The sequence below is a fragment of the Nicotiana tomentosiformis genome, chromosome 4 (assembly GCF_000390325.3).
Source record: "Nicotiana tomentosiformis chromosome 4, ASM39032v3, whole genome shotgun sequence".
Lineage (NCBI taxonomy): Eukaryota > Viridiplantae > Streptophyta > Magnoliopsida > Solanales > Solanaceae > Nicotiana > Nicotiana tomentosiformis.
Window position 1 is genome coordinate 65,961,548 of NC_090815.1, and position 19,837 is coordinate 65,981,384.

The following is a 19,837-nucleotide window of genomic DNA, read 5'->3' on the forward strand; positions in this document are numbered from 1 at the left end:
GATCAATAGCTTAGGCAAAACAGGGAGGGCGCAATGCTCGTTCGCCATGAGAAATAATATTTAAATCACCATGGGCACTCGCCATGAGAACGTTGCCCCAAATTAGGTTGGCCAAGGGGCTAAGGGCAGTGCAGTGCGCCCCCAGCGTGCTCATCGTGGGGAGCTTGGTCTAGGCGAGACAAATGACCTTGTGCCCCTACGAATTCATATTCGTAAGGGCAACTGAGCGTGAATACTCCATGCTTATGTTATAAATATGTTTCTTAAGTGTTAAATTATTGCATATCAATGGATACAAATGATAATTTTTTTCAAAAAGAGTCAAGATAATGTTATTAAAAACTAGTATTTGTTCGAGTTCTTAACTCAAATATTTCTAATGTAACTATGAGCCTATTTGATCCTCTAGCTCTATCAATATCGAGCACTTCTAGATGTGGTAACAGAATCCTAAACGCACCTCTAGAGTCTAACGGAGTAATCACATTCTTACGTGAACGCTCGACTATTTGTCTTTCTTTAACTATTATTTTTAACCCTGTTGCCTTTTAATTTCCTACAACGATGCTACCCTTATAATTACGAACTCCCACTTTGTTCCCTGTACCTTGCACCCATGACCAAACACTATAGCCTTCACAATGCGCATACAAGTTTTCACTAACATGATGTAATTGATATTTATATTTTTTTAACATCCATTAAAGTAAGGTTGAGAAAATTCAACCCATTTGAAATGCTTGTTCAGGAATTCACTCTCGTCACCTTCTTCCGATTCTGATATCCAAATGCTGAACGAAAAATATTTTGTGAAAATAATAAAATAAGGAGAAGCAACATTAATATGTTGGACTTTGTATATATAAATTAACAAAACATAAATATTAGATATAAAAAATTATATTTTGTGAGAATGGGTTGCGGAGAAGATCATGTATCTACAATTAGGCCCCTAGACAAGTCGCTCGGAAAATGGCACGACTGTGGCATGTTGCCTTGCCATAGGCCAATGCGAGTGCTAAATCAACATGCACAAGTTAGCGCTTGATAATACGAGCGTTGTCATGGGCCACAAGAGTGTTGCGAAGATGAGGTGTGCGATTCGACACCAAGTGACAAAGAAAAAATGGATAAGTAATGGCCAAGGTCTCGAGGGTGGCAAGGCACCTTGGCAACAAACGAGATGGGGGTGACAATGGCGCAATAGCATGGCATTGGCGACCAAGCATTCGGCAAATAAGTTGGAACGATAAAGGGCTTAAGACACTGTGAACAACTAATTTTTTTACCATACTTGAATTTTTAACCACTTTTTAGTATGTAAATATTTTTTAGTTTAATCTCGATATTTTAGTGACATTGATTCAAACAACAGCATGAATATATAGTGACATTGATTCAAACAACAGCTTAGATTCTCCTGTTATTCGGAGAAACTTAGCACCATCTTATATGGCACCAACAATGAGTTCAAGAAAGGCTGGAATTGAAGTTCCTTCAAAGTATTTGCAAGATTCATCATCAAAATGGTCGCGAAGATGGAGTGCAGATTCCAGTGTTCAGAAGCCAGTTTCATCAGACAATTCTCCAAAATTAGGACTCAAATTCAAGAATCCAATTCAAAAGGTTGGTTCACTTAACAGTAAAACTTCTAAGTGGACTCTGTCTCCTGAAAGGCCAAACTCTCCTCCTATGTTGATAGAAAACAAAGGGACATTTATGTTAAATATGAAACCTCCGACGAGTCCTTCTAGGGGGAAAAAAGTCTGGAATTTTCTTAGCATGGGGCTTGAATTGTTCTAAGGTAAGAAATTTTCTTCTGTTGCAGCATCTCCTCTTCGGCCAGGCATGACCGAGAGCGTTCATCAGCTAAGGATGCTTCATAATAGATTGCTGCAGTGGAGATATGTAAGTGCTAAAGCTGATATTGTCAATCAAAATATAAGTAAACAGGCTGAGGTTTGTGTAGTCTTTTTTTAGTTTAAAATGTTGTGATGAGTACTAGGCCTTAGTTATAAAATCAGCTGATGGAGTTATTTGATTTTCTCAGGCAAACTTAGTACATGCTTGGGATGGTCTAATAAAATTGAGACAATCTGTGGTACAAAAGAAGCTGCAGCTACAGAGGCAAAAACTGGACATGAAATTGAGTTTTATTCTTCATGCTTAAGTAAGAACTTATTACCCTTAATTAATTTGGTAAAATGACATGATTTACCAAAAAACAAAACCATTACAATTGTGTTTAGGTAATATTTTTTGGCCATATATGAATGATTGTACAGATTAAGTTACTAGAAGCATGGGATTCTATGGAAAGGCAACACTCTTCATCAGTGTCAAAATTCATAGACGTTGTAAGAAAAACGCTGCCAGCAGAAGCCCATGAAATCACTTTCTTATTCACCTTAGCTAGCCATAGCTCACCACCCATTTCCTCCATTGAAGCCTCCACAAACCTCCTCCAAAACAGCACCATTGGAGCACCAAAAATGCAGTTAATACAACCCCTTTTTCCTCAAATTTGACTAATCCAACATTAAAGGTTGCTATCAACATGAAAGGAAATTGTCTGCGCTAAGGTCCATTTCTATGTCCTTTTCTTTTAGATTCTAATTAGTTAATGAATAATTTGTTCCATGTGTCGTTTGATCCATAAATGTTCTCATGTTTCTGTTAGTATTCATTGAGTTATTGTAGTATTTGGAGTTGTTTCGAATATTCTTCATGAATCTGCTACAAAGATAATTATGGATAAGAAAGTCACGTTGATCCATGCTTAAAATATTTGTATTTGTTTAAATGCCTAGGTTGTTGGTTTAACATGTCATTTAGATGAATAGTATAAGTGGGCCGTTGAATTCTATAATGACTTTGAAATTTTGGGCCAATTAAGTTTAATCTACCAAGCCCATTAACATCGTAAGCTAGCTTACCTTTCCAAAATTAATCTACCTCATGCTTCTCTACAATAATTTCATAACCTATGGCCTTCACAATAATCTCAAACTTATGAATGGAACAATCATAAACACGCTAGTTGTTTTTAGGCGTGATTAATAATATAATTGTCACAGTTGTGGGTTCGGTTCCCGTGGCATAACTGTGATACTTAACTCTAAAATTCAAGTGCGTATTTATGTGACTTGAAATCTCAACTTCAAATAATAAATAACATGTTGTAAATCACCGGTGCGTTTCACGCGGCGTGATTTGTAATATGTACAAAATAACAAGTGCGCGGCATCGCGATTTATTTTAAATAAATTTCATAATTACTTAAGATGTATAATTAAGTGGTAAAAGTTTAAAGTATGCACACAGTCTTAAAACATGTAATATTTAAGATAATTAAGCCAAGTGTAATTTGTAAAGCGACCGTGTTAAAACCACGAAACTCGGGAGTGTCTCACACCTTATCTCGGGTTAACAAAATTTCTTATCCGGTCTTCTATGTTTCGCGGACCATAAACATAGTCAAATTGTTTTGAATTGGGATTTAAAATACATCGGTGACTTGGAACACCAAAATTAAATAATTTCAAGTGGCGGCTCTTTAAAACTATAGACAAATCCCTTTTCAAATAATGTCACTTAAATTATAAAAACTCCTTCCGTTCCACAATCCCTCGAAAAAAAAGAGGTATAGCAGACATGATACATTGATGCTGAGGCAAGGCCAAAATACTGATGGCATGGACAAGGCATATGCATCTGGGATATGTACAAAATAGGCGTTGCCATGAACGAGTGGCATGGAAAAGACATGTGCATATGCATTAGAGAAAGGCCTAGAGCGACAATAATGATTGAGTGGCAAGGCTTTGGCACCAAATTTAGGCCCATGGCGCACACATGGGCAACAAGCTTCAACATGCTAAGCACATTGACAATTATCGATACATGCAACACACATAACAAGTAGTTAGGCAGTTGGCTTTGTTCAGATTTATTTTGTGTCTAATGTTTTAGGTTGAATATTTGAATTTTTTTGAGTTCTCAAGAAGTTGTGGGTTGTTAACTAAAAATACTATAATTTGGCTAATTGTTGGGAAAATCGAGTGTTAGATCTCAGTATTAATGTAAAAATAACATTATTTCTCTTACATGTAGCTAAAAGGGAGTAGGATTTAAAACAAGGAGTAAGAGAAAAAAAAGATAAATTCACATAAGAAAAGGAAGATCAAGCCAATGATTTGAGGCATGTAGAAAGAAAGAGGTTCAACTCTGATTGTGTGAAGCAAGCTGAGGAAAGTAGATCACGAAGTATAAGGAAGAAAAATAGAATCGGCAAAGTAATACAAATTAAAGAAGATCCTACAACGGTGATTTAGGAAAACAACCTTCATCAACTCAATGAAAGAAGAAAGATACACAAGGAAGGCCCGTATCATCTTAAGAAAAAGAAGATCAAGTCAAGCCAAAAAAGTCGCACACCTAAGGATGTCTCAATCAAACCAACATATAAAAGGGAAGCAAACAGAATCTGAAGCAGTACATCAAGGAGAAGATTCAATTATAAAAAAAAGCTCCATACTTATTCTTGGAAAGAATCATCAATCAAGATTCATTCCAAGGATTAATTCCTTTGGATTGCTAATCTCTCAAGATATGTGCCAATCAAAGATCTCAAACAGCTCATTGTGCAGACTATATATATTCAAAGATCAAGAAGAAAAAGATATACTTTCGTCTTACTAACTTCAAGTTCTTTATTCTACTCTTAGCAAACATCATAATTCAGTCTTATTTACTATGTAATAGAAGGAGAGAAGAGAGAGAGAAAATCATTGTGAGGCATTATATAAAAAGGAATTGAGATTTGAAATGGTATAAGAAATCAGTTAATGTGTGCGTAGGAAACTCATCAACAAGGTATACTCAAAATAATCGGAGCTTAAAGAGAGAACCCTCTCGCAATCCAAGGGGAATGGATCTGATTATAAGGACCCGAGAAAATTTAAACCAAAAACTCGGGGTTTCGTGGTGCCAAGATAGATTCCTGCGTTATTATAGTAGAAATTCTTCTTGGACTTTTTGGATTGAACTTCGTGGTTCAGACTTTTTGGATTGAACGGTACCCTACGAACTTAGAGGAAAATATTTCACAGAAGAACGCATTTCTGTGGCCCATTATGCGACCGCATAACCACTCTGCAGATTGCATAATGGCCGTAGAGTGAAGCAGAAAATTGGTCAATTTTGAGACCAGTTATGCGGCCCAATTATGCGATCGCATAATCGCTTTGCGGGCTGCATACTGATCGCATATCTTCCTTGAACTTTTGCGAAGGGGAGTTCTGCGGTGCATTATACGACCGCAGAACAGGTATGTGGACCGCATACTGGTCGCATACACAGTCAGAAAATTTAATCCCCTGAGGGCTATTTCTGCGGTCACTTTGCGGACCGCATAACCATTATGCAGTTGCATATGCGACCGCAGACCTGTGTCGGGGCACCCATTTTCTTAATTTAAAATCCGACCCCTATTCCGTTAAAACACCCCTTTAGACCAGTTTGAGCCCATTTTCTGATATTTTCTAGAGTGAGAGAGAGAGAGGGCCTAATTTTTATCAAATTGATCTTTAATCATCACTTAAAGCTTTAAAAATATTCAAGTAGGGCACCAAATTCTTCATCCTAAAAGGTAAGACTTCATCACCCCAACTCTTAATTCCAAACATAGCTATAATGGGATACTAGTGTGATACTTCATGGAGATGGAGGTGATTACATTGCATGCATGTAAGATAAAAGGGTGTAGGGAGAATGTAAGCTAAGAATGGAGATGAATGGGTTATGAAAGATGAAACCTCCCATGAAAAGAACCTTGAAACCTTAATACACACTTAGTATTTGATAAAATGTTCAAGTGGGCTAAAACCATGCATTTCTTCCTAATTTTGGTTCAACTTGTTATATTGCTAAAAATAGATTGAGGTTGCTAAGAGTTCCGGATAATTGTAGAGTCAAAGAAGCTCGATTGATGTATGTATGGCTAATTCTCTTCTTCTTAGAATCGAACTCCTTGTGTCCGAATAATTGGTGTAAGTTCCGATTTGATCATACTAGAATTGTTTGCCTTAGTGTGTTGGGTTGAAAGATTCATGCTCCCTAATTATTCTAGATGCTTACCATATCATCATGCTATTTGAGAACGTAATTATGATTTTCCAAGCTCCTTCCCTTATGTGTGCAATGCCTTATGTGATGGTACTTATCGACATGAATGATGATATTTTTTGAACGAATAAAAAGGGAAAGACTTGAATTGTAAAATGTGCCCAAGTGCCAAGAACTACTTAATAAATGAGGCTGTTTGTGCCATGTAATGAAAGATGGAAAAGAAATGTGAATTGAGTGAACAATTGAAAGAGGTTATGTCTCAAGTGAGATGGTTTAGCCGATCGGGCCGAGATCGGATGCCATGCTATACACATGGTGGCATTTGTGTTGGAATTATTGATTTACAATGTGGATATGGATATGTCTCACTTGAGATGGCTTAGCCGGTCGGGCCGAGATCGGACTCCGTGTAAAAACACGGTGGCATTGTGAGTTGTGGCACTTGGCACTAAAGATTATTAACCTAAAAAGACGGAAAGATTAGCTCGGAAAGTATGTGATCCTTACTTGGTGTTTCTTTGTATTTTGTGAAGCATTTTTTTGATTATTATGACTTTCTTCTCTTTGTTTCTCTATTCATTCTACTAAGATTGGTGTTTGACCTTACATACTAGTACTATTCGATAATACTAACATTCCTTTTTGTCGGGGGGCGCTACATCTTTGAATAGATGTAGGTGGTTCCATCGCAGATAGCGCCGATCACAGATAGTGGTGCTCTCTTCCTCTCCTTACAACAATCTTGGTGAGCCCCATTTCTTCCAGGGGTCATGTAGTTCTTCTTTTGTATAAGTTTTTACATTTTGAGGTATAGTCGGGGCCTTGTTGCCGGCATTGTCATGTTGGTCTTCTGTACCTTTAGAGGCTCCATAGACATTTATGTGGGTCATGTATGGATGTCAGGGTAGTCATTGGATCAAGTTGTATTTTGAAACTCTTTTCCACTAAATTGTAAACCGTATGTGCTTTTTGGAAACTTAACTATGACATATTGTTTATAAGGAAAAATGAACTAGCAACGTTTATATATTTATATAACTGATCTCTCCCCTGTTTAACAAATGGTGATGCGTTCCCTTTTTGGATTATGAATGAGTCGGGTAGGAAAGGTTTAATAGGCTTGCTCGACCGGGTTCACTCAGTTGAGTTCCGGTCGCGCTCCCGAGGTTGGGGCGTGACAAACTTGGTATCAGAGCATAAGGTTTTAAAGTGTCCTAGGATGTCTGGGAGCCGTGTCTAGTAGAGCCCTTCTTATCAGTGTGTTGTCGACCACATCTATAATTAGTGGCTACTTGGACATTTAGGAATGATACCCTTCATTGTTGTTCTATATCGTGCGATAGAGCGGAATGTGAGGTTGTTTTCCTCTAACTCATGCATTGTTCTAACTTCAGTAAATGGAACCCTAGAAGAGAGGGAGAATTGGCCAAGAAGCCAATGCCACCGCAGGAGTGGCTGTTGATCCCCTACTTGATAATGCAGGTGAGGATAATCCCCCTACTATCACACTGCCTGATTCGTCTACTCCAGAACAGACTACCCCAGTTCCTACACCCGTGGAGGGTGCCACAATCCCTCCTGCCGATATACATGTTCCACCTCCAGCCCTAGCTCCGGGTCCCGGTATTTCTGATGGGGATCTTAGGGGAGATATTCAGATGCTGACTCAGTTAGTAGCTTCCCAGGCTCAGAGGTCAAATGTTGCACCCACCTCATTTAGCTTGCAAGGAGATTCTTCCGGTTCCAGGGTAAACAGGTTCCTTCAGTTAGACCCTCCAGTGTTCACAGGTACTGATTCCGGGGCAGACCCTCAGGATTTCATTGATGAGATGCATAAGACTGTCTGAGTTATGCGTGCTACAGAGATAAATGGAGTAGAGTTGGCCTCCTATCGTCTGCAAAGGGTGGCATATTCCTGGTTTGAGATGTGGGAGGATTCCCGTGAGGAGGGGAGCCCTCATACGAGATGGAGCGAGTTCGCGGATGCCTTCATAGACCATTTATTGCCTTCTGAGACTAAGGCAGCCCGTGCTGTGGAGTTTGAGACCCTTAAACAGGGTAGTAAGAGTGTGTGGGAGTATCACATGGAGTTCGTGCGCCTGTCAAAGTATGTTGTTCATATGATGCCGACTATGGAGGCTAGGGTGCGTCGATTTGTGCAGGGCCTTAGCCCTTTTGTTATTAATGAGGCTGCCACAACTGCTCTAAATTCTAACATGAACTATGGAAAGATGGTGGCATTTTCCCAAGCTACGGAGGCTCGAAAGTTAAAGCTCAGGATGGAACGGGAAAGTAGTAGTAGGGCCCGATCAGCGGGCAACCTTGGGGATTCATTCGGAGGTGGGAGATAAGCTTTGGAGGATCATCAGGGCCGTCCCAGTATTATGCTCAGTCTTCAGCTAGTGCCCCACCATCAGGGCACGGTCAGCAGTAGGGGAGTCGCTTTAGGCCCGGTCAGGGCAGTAGGGGGTCCCACCATCAGGGCCGATGAGGAGGAAGATTCCAGCAGCAGCAGAGGGCCCCATGCCCTAAGTGTGGGAGGATACATTCGAGAGTCTGCTACCTGGACATGCCAGTATATTACGGATGCAGAATGAGAGACCATATTCATAGGGAGTATCGTGCATCCCGTCAGGGTACAGGTAGGGGCACAACTCAGTCATCCAGTCCTACACCTGCTACATCTTCAGCACCCCCTCCAGCTTGAGGCTCTCCAGCACTCGCAGGGCGTGGTGCAGCTAGGGGTGGTGCACAGAGTTCGGGAGGACCCAGTTGGTTCTATGCTATGAGTGGTCGACAGATGTAGTCACAGGTATATTGACTGTTCAATCTCATGATGTGTATGCCCTTATTGATCCCGGATCTTCTTTGTCCTATGTTACTCCTTATGTTGCTACGAGATTCGGGATAGAACCGGAACAACTTCATGAGTCGTTCTCTATTTCTACTCCGGTTGGCGAGTCTATTACGACCGCGCGGGTTTATAGAGATTGTGTTGTCGCGGTGCATGGTCGGGATACCATGGCTAATCTCATTGAACTGGGGATGATTGATTTTGATGTAATAATGGGAATGGACTGGCTTTATTCATGTTTTTCCAAACTCGACTGCCGAACCAGAATTGTGAGGCTTGAGTTTCCTAACGAGCCAGCTGTTGAGTGGGAGGGAAATAATGTTATGCCAAAAGGTAGGTTTATTTCTTACCTTAAGGCCACGAAGATGATCACGAAGGGGTGTATCTATCATTTGGTCAGAGTTACGGACACCACTGCTGAGGTGCCAACCCTTGAATCTATGCAAATTGTGAATGAATTCCCCGATGTCTTTCTGGATGAGCACCCTGGAATTCCTCCAGACAGGGAGATTGATGTGATGCCAGGCACACAACCTATATCCATTCCACCTTATAGAATGGCGCCGATAGAATTAAAAGAGCTAAAGGAACAACTAAGGGATTTGCTAGAGAAAGGTTTCATCCGACCGAGTGTGTCGCCTTGGGGCGCACCGGTTCTCTTTGTCAGAAAGAAAGATGGATCGATGTGGATGTGTATTGATTACCGGCAACTCAACAAAGTCACAATAAAAAACAAATACCCATTGCCTAGAATAGATGATTTGTTTGATCAATTACAAGGTGCTAAGTTCTTCTCCAAAATTGATTTGCGGTCCGGGTACCATCAATTGAAGGTAAGGGAGCAAGATATTTCGAAAACAGCTTTCAGAACCTGGTATGGGCACTTTGAATTTTTGGTAATGTCTTTCGGGCTAACAAATGCCCCGGCATCTTTCATGGATCTTATGAATCGAGTCTTCAAGCCGTTTCTTGACTCCTTTGTGATAGTATTCATTGACGACATCCTTGTATATTCATGAAGTTGAGAGGATCACGCCGACCACCTCAGGGCAGTTCTGTAGACTCTTCATCAACACCAATTGTATGCAAAGTTCTCGAAATAGGAATTTTGGCTTGAATCTGTTACATTCCTGGGTCATGTCGTTTCCGGAGAAGGAATTAAGGTTGATCCTCAAAATATTGCAGCGGTGAAGGATTGGCCTAGACCTACTACTCCAATAGAGATTCGCAATTTCTTGGGTTTGGCCGGGTATTATAGGAGGTTCGTGGAGGGGTTCTCCACTCTTGCCTCTCCATTGACTATATTGACGCAGAAGGCGGTTAAGTTCCAGTGGTCCGATGCTTATGAAAGGAGCTTCCAGGAATTGAAATCAAGATTGACTTCGGCGCCGGTATTGACCATGCCAGAGGGTACCGAGGGGTTTGTGGTGTATTGCGATGCTTCAAGGATCGGTCTTGTGTGTGTATTAATACAACATGTTAAGGTTATAGCATATGCTTCAAGGCAACTTAAGAATCATGAAAAGAACTATCCAACTCATGACTTAGAGCTTGCGATGGTGGTTTTTGCATTAAAAATTTTGTGTCATTATTTGTATAGAGTCCATGTAGATGTATTCAGGGACCACAAGAGTCTTCAATACATTTTCAAGCAGAAGGAATTGAACTTAAGGCAGAGAAGGTGGCTTGAGTTACTCAAAGATTATGATATCGTCATTTTGTATCATCCGGGGAAAGCTAATGTGGTGGCGGATACTCTTAGTCGAAAATCTATGGGTAGTTTGGCTCACTTGGAGGCATGTCAAAGGCCCTTAGCCCGGGAGGTTCACCAGTTGGCCAGTTTGGGAGTTCGTCTTGCGGACTCTAATTAAGGGGGAGTGATTGTGCGAAATAGGGCGGAATCATCGCTTGTGGCGGAAGTCAAGGAGAAATAATACAATGATCCAGTATTGGTGCATCTGAAGGAAGGGATTCATAAACATAAGACTACGGCTTTTTCTTTTGGCATGGATGACGGTACATTACGGTGCCAAGGATGACTATGTGTTCCAAACGTAGATGGTCTTCGGGAAAGAATCATGGCAGAAGCTCATACTTCTAGATATTCCGTGCACCCGGGTTCTATGAAAATGTATCATGACCTCAAGAAAGTTTACTGGTGGAATGACATGAAGAGGGGTGTGGCGGACTTTGTGGCAAAATGTTCAAACTGTCAACAGATAAAGGCCGAGCATCAAAAGCCCGGTGGGTTAGCATAGAGTATAGAAATTCCAATGTAGAAATGGGAAATGATCAATATGGATTTTGTGGTAGGGTTACCGCGCACTCCACGTAAGTTTGACTCAATTTGGGTGATCGTGGATCGACTCACGAAATCAGCTCACTTCTTGCCAGTTAAATCCATCGACACTGCGGAACAATATGCTCAATTGTATATCAAGGAGATAGTCAGGCTTCACAGCACTCCAGTTTCCATCATTTCCGATTGAGGGGCCCAGTTCATAGCTAATTTCTGGAAGAAAGTTCAACAAGGTTTGGGTATGCAGGTAAATCTTAGCATGACTTTCCATCCACAGACTGACGGGCAAGCAGAGCGAACTATTCAGATGCTTGAGGACATGTTGCGTGCTTGACTTGAAGGGTAGCTGGGATGAGAATTTGCTTATAACAACAGCTTCCATGCCAATATTCAGATGACGCCGTTTGAGCCCTTGTATGGTAGAAGATGTAGATCGCCGATTGGGTGGTTCGAGGTTGGAGAAGCTGAAATAATAGGACCAGACCTTGTGAATCAGGCTATGGAAAAGGTTAAGATCATAAAAGAGCGATTGAAAACTGCTCAGAGTCATCAAAAATCCTATTCGAATGTTCGTCGCAGAGACTTATAGTTCAAGGAAGATGATTGGGTGTTCTTGAAGGTATCTCCTATGAAGGGGATCATGCGGTTTGGAAAGAAAGGGAAATTAAGTCTGAGGTATGTCGGGCCGTATAGAATCATTCAAAGGATATGTCAGGTGGCGTACAAGCTTGAGCTACCACCTGAGATGTCATTAGTGCACCCGGTATTCCATATGTCCATGTTGAAAAGGTAGGTGGAGATCCGTCTGGTATTGTGCCGGTTGAGACCATCGAGGTTAGTGAAGAATTGTCATATGAAGAGATTCCGGTTGCTATCCTTGATAGACAGGTCTGAAAGTTGAGGAACAAAGAAATTGCATCCGTAAAGGTATTATGGCGAAACCAGCAAGTCGAAGAAGCTGCTTGGGAAGCCGAGAATGAAATGAAAAAGAAGTACCCTCCTTTATTTGAATAGCCATGTAATAGCTCTATAAAGTTGTCCCCCCTAAATTTTGTATCACTTGTTCGGCTAATATAAAGACACTCCTTTCTAGTTATATGTCCCCCATGAGGCTTCGGTTGGTGTTATTTTGCATTCTGTTGTGTCATTTAATCCTATATATGTTGCTAAGGTGTGTTTCAGGGGCTTTCTGGCAGGTGGATAGGCCTAAATACAAAGGAAACTCTGGCAAAACTTTTCAGAAAATTAGGAAGTTAGGCAAATTTGGGGATGATGGTATGTGGTATAACTGAAACTACGTTAAGTGAACCTTGATCATCATTCGAGGACGAATGATCTTAAGTGGGGGAGGATGTAAGGACCCGTAAAAATTTAAACCAAAAACTCGGGGTTTCGTGGTGCCAAGATAGAGTCCTGCGTTATTATAGTAGAAATTCTTCTTGGACTTTTTGGATTGAACGGTACCCTACGGACTTAGAGGAAAATATTTCATAGAAGAATGCGTTTCTGCGGCCCATTATGCGGCCGCATAACCACTCTGCGGACCGCATAATGGCCGCAGAGTGAAGCAGAAAATTGGCCAATTTTGAGGCCAGTTATGCGGCCAAATTATGCGATCGCATAATCGCTTTGCGGGCCGTATACTGATCGCATAACTGCCTTGAACTTTTGCGAAGGGGAGTTCTGTGGTGCATTATGCAACCGCAGAATAGGTATGCAGACCGCATACTGGTCGCATACACAGTCAGAAAATTTAAGCCCCTGAGGACTATTTCTGCAGTCACTTTGCGGACCGCATAACCATTATGCGATCGCATATGCGACCGCAGACCTGTGTCGGGGCACCTATTTTCTTAATTTAAAACCCGACCCCCATTCCGTTAAAACACCCCTTTAGACCAGTTTGAGCCCATTTTCTGATATTTTCTAGAGTGAGAGACAGAGAGTTCTAGAGAGAGGGCCTAATTTTCATCAAATTGATCTTCAATCATCACTTAAAGCTTTGGAAATATTCAAGTAGGGCACCAAATTCTTCATCCTAAAAGGTAAGACTTCATCACCCCAGCTCTTAATTCCAAACATAGCTATAATGGGGTACTAGTGTGGTACTTCATGGGGATGGGGGTGATTACATTGCATGCATGTAAGATAAAAGGGTGTAGGGAGAATGTAAGCTAAGAATGGAGATGAATGGGTTATGAAAGATGAAACCTCCCATGAAAAGAACCTTGAAACCTTAATACACACTTAGTATTTGATAAAATGTTCAAGTGGGCTAAAACCATGAATGTCTTCCTAATTTTGGTTCAACTTGTTATATTGCTAAAAATAGATTGGGGTTGCTAAGAGTTCCGGATAAGTGTAAAGTCAAAGAAGCTCGATTGAGGTATGTATGGCTAGCTCTCTTCTTCTTAGAATAGAACTCCTGGTGTCCGAATAATTGGTGTAAGTTCCGACTTGATCATACTAGAATTATTTGCCTTAGTGTGTTAGGTTGAAAGATTTATGCTCCCTAATTGTTCTAGATGTTTACCATGTCATCATGCTATTTGAGAACGTAATTATGATTTTCCAAGCTCCTTCCCTTATGTGTGCAATGCCTTATGTGATGGTACTTATCGACATGAATGATTATGTTATTTGAACGAATAAAAAGGGAAAGACTTGAATTGTAAAATGTGCCCAAGTGCCAAGAACTACTTTATGAATGAGGCTGTTTGTGCCATGTAATGAAAGATGGGAAAGAAATGTGAATTGAGTGAACAATTGAAAGAGGTTATGTCTCAAATGAGATGGCTTAGCCGATCGGGACGAGATCGAACGCCATGCTGTACACGTGGTGACATTTGTGTTGGAATTATTGATTTACATTGTGGATATGGATATGTCTCACTTGAGATGGCTTAGCCGGTCGGGCCGAGACCGGACTCCGTGTAAAAATACCGTGGCATTGTGAGTTATGGCACTTGGCACTAAAGATTATTAACCTAAAAAGATGGAAAGATTAGCTAGGAAAGTATGTGATCCTTACTTGGTGTTTCTTTGTATTTTGTGAAGCATTGTTTTTGATTATTATGACTGTCTTCTCTTTATTTCACTATTCATTCTACTAAGATTGGTATTTTCCCTTATATACTAGTACTATTCGACAATACTAACGTCCCTTTTTGCCGGGGCGCTACATCTTTGAATGGATGTAGGTAGTTTCATCGCAGATAGCGCCGATCACAGATAGTGGTGCTCTCTTCCTCTCCTTATAGCAATCTTGGTGAGCCTCATTACTTCCAGGGGTCATGTAGTTCTTCTTTTGTATAAGTTTTCACATTTTGAGGTATAGCCGGGGCCTTGTTACCGGCATTGTCATGTTGGTCTTCTGTACCTTTAGAGGCTCCGTATACATTTATGTGGGTCATGTATGGATATCAGGGTGGTCATTGGATCAAGTTGTATTTTGAAACTCTTTTCCACTAAATTGTAAACCGTATGTGCTTTTTGGAAACTTAACTATGACATAATTTTTATAAGGAAAAATCAACTAGCAACGTTTATATATTTATATAACTAATCTCTCCCCTGTTTAACAAATGGTGATGCATTCCCTTTTTGGATAATGAATGAGTTGGGTAGGAAAGGTTTAATAGGCTTGCTCGACTGGGTTCACTCGGTTGAGCACCGATCGTTCTCCCCGAGGTTGGGGCCCTATACCATGTCAAATCACGTAATTGTTGGAGCCCTATTCCAAGAAGAAACTTCTCTTTCCAGACCTCCCAACTTTAATGGATAATATTTCTGTCACTAGAAGATTCACATGGAGATCTATGCTAAATCCTTTGATGTCAAGGTCTGGCGTGTAATCAAGAAAGAAGACTATCCAATTCCAACAACAAAATCTGACAAGAAATCAAAAGGACATATATCTATCGGACCCCTTAGATATAGATGATTATACTGATAAACAAATAGCCGTGATGAAGATAAATGCAAAGGCAAGAAACCTTCTGTACAATATTATAAGTGAGAAAAATATGTAAATATTTCAAGCTGTGACATTGTCAAAAAAGTATGGGATAAGTTGGAGGTGAACTACGAAAGAACCAACAAAGTGAAAGAAAGAAAACCCTTTATAGTTCATTCTACCTTTCTTGGTGTTTCTATATATTTTCATCAATCCACTCATAGTTTTAAACACCATAACAATTATTCTTCTGGGGCTTCTGCTTCATCATCTCATTCATTTTCAGGATCTTCAATGGAAGTTTTGAAGGCTATAGTTTTTCGCTTCTCTTCTTGTCTGCATTTCTTGAAATGGGTTTCCTCAAAAGCAATAAGGTCTCCACGCAGTTCATCATAAGATAGCTTATCCTGATCCTGAGATTCAAGTGCCACAACCTGGGTTTTCCAGGTGGTGGGAAAACTTCTTAGAATATTCTAGACTTGTTATCCACTTGAATAAGGCTTGCCAAATGCTTTTAAATCTCCAATAATTTTGCCAAACTGAGAAAATAGTTTCTCAATGAATTCACCTTTTTTCATTGAGAAATTTTTTGCTCGGTTTGGCAAAATTATTGGAGATTTAAAAGCATTTGGCAAGCCTTATTCAAGTGGATAACAAGTCTAGAATATTCTAAGAAGTTTTCCCACCACCTGGAAAACCCAGGTTGTGGCACTTGAATCTCAGGATCAGGATAAGCTATCTTATGATGAACTGCGTGGAGACCTTATTGCTTTTAAGGAAACCCATTTCAAGAAATGCAGACAAGAAGAGAAGCGAAAAACTATAGCCTTCAAAACTTCCATTGAAGATCCTGAAAATGAATGAGATGATGAAGCAGAAGCCCTAGAAGAAAAATTGATATGGTGTTTAAAACTATGAGTGGATTGATGAAAAGATATAGAAACACCAAGAAAGGTAGAATGAACTATAAAGGGAACGAGAGCCGTCGCCATTCTCAGGGGATGTTTTCGACGAGGTTAGGGGATGGACCAAGAGGGCTTGGACAGTTGGTGATTTTTGAGGACCGCTAGGCGGTGGTCGGATACAGTAGACTAGTTTTGCGCATTGACTTGCGCATGATCAGAGTTCTCAGGTAAGACCGAGGCTAGGTTCATAGACATCAGTATGTTAGGATCATGCAAGTACATGTAGAGTGGAGCCGCCCCGACCACCGTGTCGTCAGTGTGGTCGGGCGGATGCCTGACCATGTCGTGTAGGTATAGAGGGTTGTTGTTTTTGCTATGGTAGCAAGAGCCACATGATACGAATGTGTCCAACGCTTAAGCGTAAAGACCAAGATAGGAGTTGCTATGGAGCGTCGGGATCCGGAGATTATTTTTTGAGTACAGATACACGACCCAATTTTCTTTTATAATGTTCATGCTGAGTAGTAGAATGCTACCTGATAGTGCGGGGAAGCTCATATGGGTAGTTTTCGACCCTTATGGATAAATCGTTGTATATACAAATATAGTAAATATAGACAATAAGTGCAACATGCAAAAGATATCATCAGGGAGGTTCTACAGCTTATGGGTTTATCAAATAAGTAAAGCAATATCAGACGACTAAAGAATGAGGCCAGTTAGAGTACGGGAAGTCTAGAATCAAGGATGTTTTGTTGAAATTACTTCGAAGGAGATGAGAAGTGGAATGTTTTGAAATGTTTGTACGAAACCAAATGGAGCATTATGAGTAAACAAGGAAGACTATTTAGGGACGTAAGTTAAAGTATGAAAGTACAATAAGATTCGTAGGCAAGTGAGCTCTGAGGTTATAAAGCAGTATAGGCCACATTTTCATTAAAAATGGATTAGTAATTTTAACGGGGATTATTGGAAGGTCAATTTAACCATACGGATGCGATGTGCCAATACCAGAGGATGACTTAGGATGAACTAGAACTAAGGACCGATTAGAGATTCAAAAAACTCTTACACTAGCTAGTATTGCAGGGATAGAATGAGTGAATGAGTAGAAGGAGGAAGAGGATTAGAGGGAGAAAAATCCTGAATTATTTTTAAAGATCTCCTTGACAAGCCACGTGAACTAAAGTTAAATTCGTCGAAAGAAGGTATGCTAGCAAGAACATATGACTCGCTATGTATATGACCCCTATAAATTGTCTCAGAGGAAGAAAGGTTAACCATAGGTCAATCGTAAGATATCAGGAATATGGACCTATGGAAGGCAGAAAGACGAGTAAGACTTCAAGCCTAAAACATTGAACTATTTTCTTAAAGGGGGAGACGAGGTGGTAAAGCACTAAGTCGAGAGCACGATTGTTTAACAATGAAAAGATGGGAGGATTGGGACAGAAAGGAGTATAATCAACCTTAAAGTAACGCACGGGTACAAACGATATGGAAAAGAGATGATATTGGTTTATAAATTGTAGACAAGCATAGTCAAACACTTTATACATGGAAATTTTAACCCGAAGAATGTGTTAAGGTTTGAAGATATGGCTCCAAAGGAAATTGCTGAGATTGAAAGGAGAAGGAAGAACAATCATAAGGAGTTAGAAAGGGACCCGAGTAAATGACTCTTGAAATTAAAGATAGACCATAGTAGTATCTAAATATTGCAACCATGAGGGATAGTAGGGATGACAACAAGAATAAGGGAGTTAGTACAATATTCCAAGGAAAACCTAAAGAAGAGAAACCATCAAAGTGGAAACAATAAAGTCGACATCAAGGATAAGACTTAGGATAGACAATAAGGTTAGGACAAAGTAGAAAGAAGTAGTATGAAGGTGAACTGTTTCACAACATCAGTTTCTTCTATAAATTGGAACCGAACTAATGAAGAAATATGTCAAATGTATATGGTTACAAGAAGATGGAAATCAAATAGATGGGGTCCACGACTATCTGTACAAGGGATTCAAAATGTGTGGAAATTAGATCACAGTTGCAAATAAGAAATATCATAATATAAGCCTAATAAGAAGCCGTTGACAACTAGGGGCAGTGAGAAAAATAAGGAGGAACGGAGAACCATAATGGTATACATGTTTCATATAAGACAACTTAGAACTAGAATAAAAAGAGCAGAATCAATATTGTAACGGATGTGTTTAGTCGTAAGTCACATGTGGTTTGATAAATGAGCAAGCTCAAAAGGAAAAAAGGGTTGACTAGAGGTCTTCACCAATTAGCAGGTTTAGAATACGCTTGGCAGACTCAAAATATAAAAGTATAATGGCCTGGAATATGGCAGAGCCATCTCTTGAAGGTAGGGAAGATTTTTGTTTGAGGGAAAGTTAAAAGAGGTATTCGGCAAGAGAAAACTATAGCTTTTGAGTCTATTGAAGGAGGGATCTTGAAATATCATGGCCGATTGCATGTTAGGACAGAGGTTCATTATTCACGCTATTCTATTCATCTCAGAATGTCGAAGATATACCATGATGTCAAATGATTACATTGGTAGGACGACATGAAGAAAACCATTGTAGGGTTTGTGGCTAATATTCTAGTTGCTAGTCAGACAAAATAGAACATCAGGAACCCAATGGATTGAACATAATAAAGTAACCCAATATAGAAATGAGAAGTGATTGGCATAAGATTCGTTACAAATATAGCAAGTTCGATTCAACATGGACGATTGTGGTTAGTTTGACAAAAATCAGTTCACTTTTAATGGACAAATTACTAAATGTTATGTAAAATGGAAGGGTGCAGAAGGTAGATCGGGCACATAATGTTTCTGCCTCGATTACGTTTAATAGATATGCTCAATTACAAATAACTTCTGAAAGTCCTCTCAAAGAATATTGGGTACTAAGATAATTCTAGCAAGTGAAACGTACAATTCAGATGCTCAAAGACATGTTAAAAGCTAAGATGCCAAATTTTACGGAAGAATGAGATAATCAATTACTGACTATTGAGTAGCGCACAACAATAAATATAATAGTATCTATACACGCGGGAGGATCATAATGATACATTTTAAACTGCATAGAGTAGCTCCTTATAAAGCATGATGCGGAAGGAAATGCAGATTCCCCATAAGACAGTTTGAAAGACAGAATTGTTCGACCTGATTTAACGTATCAAGTTATAGAAAGGTCAGCCTTATTCAAGAGTGTTTGTGCTTAGAAGCATAAAAAATCGAACCCCAACACGCAACGACGAGACTTAAGAAAATCTCGAGTTAATAATGAGGTCTTCTTGAAAATTTTGCTCACGAAGAGCATAATAACATAATAGGACAAGCTAAGCAAGACATATACAAAGCCACATCCAAACTACCTAGAGAAGGGACTAAATTGAATTTTCCCGTAGATTAGGATCCGTTCACCCAGTTATCATGTTCCTATATTGAAGAAATCCATTAAATGATATACAAGTAATAGAGGGTCGATCTTATAAGAAGATTCAAGTAGCTATAAATGAATCAGGAATCTATGCTGCAGAAGCACATGATGTTCAGATTACAGAGAACCTATCTTACGAAGAGATTGTAGTTGCTATTTTGGATCGGCTGGTCCGCAAGTTGGGGACCAAAAAAGTTACTTCCGTAAAGATATCGTAGAGGAATAATAAAA

The 19,837-nt window shown here is 39.9% G+C and overlaps 1 pseudogene; it reads left to right on the top strand.

Moving 5' to 3' along the window:
* The first annotated feature begins 1,137 nt into the window (after positions 1–1,137).
* On the top strand, positions 1,138–16,101 carry LOC138909841 (QWRF motif-containing protein 2-like; annotated as a pseudogene).
* The last annotated feature ends 3,736 nt before the right edge of the window (positions 16,102–19,837 follow it).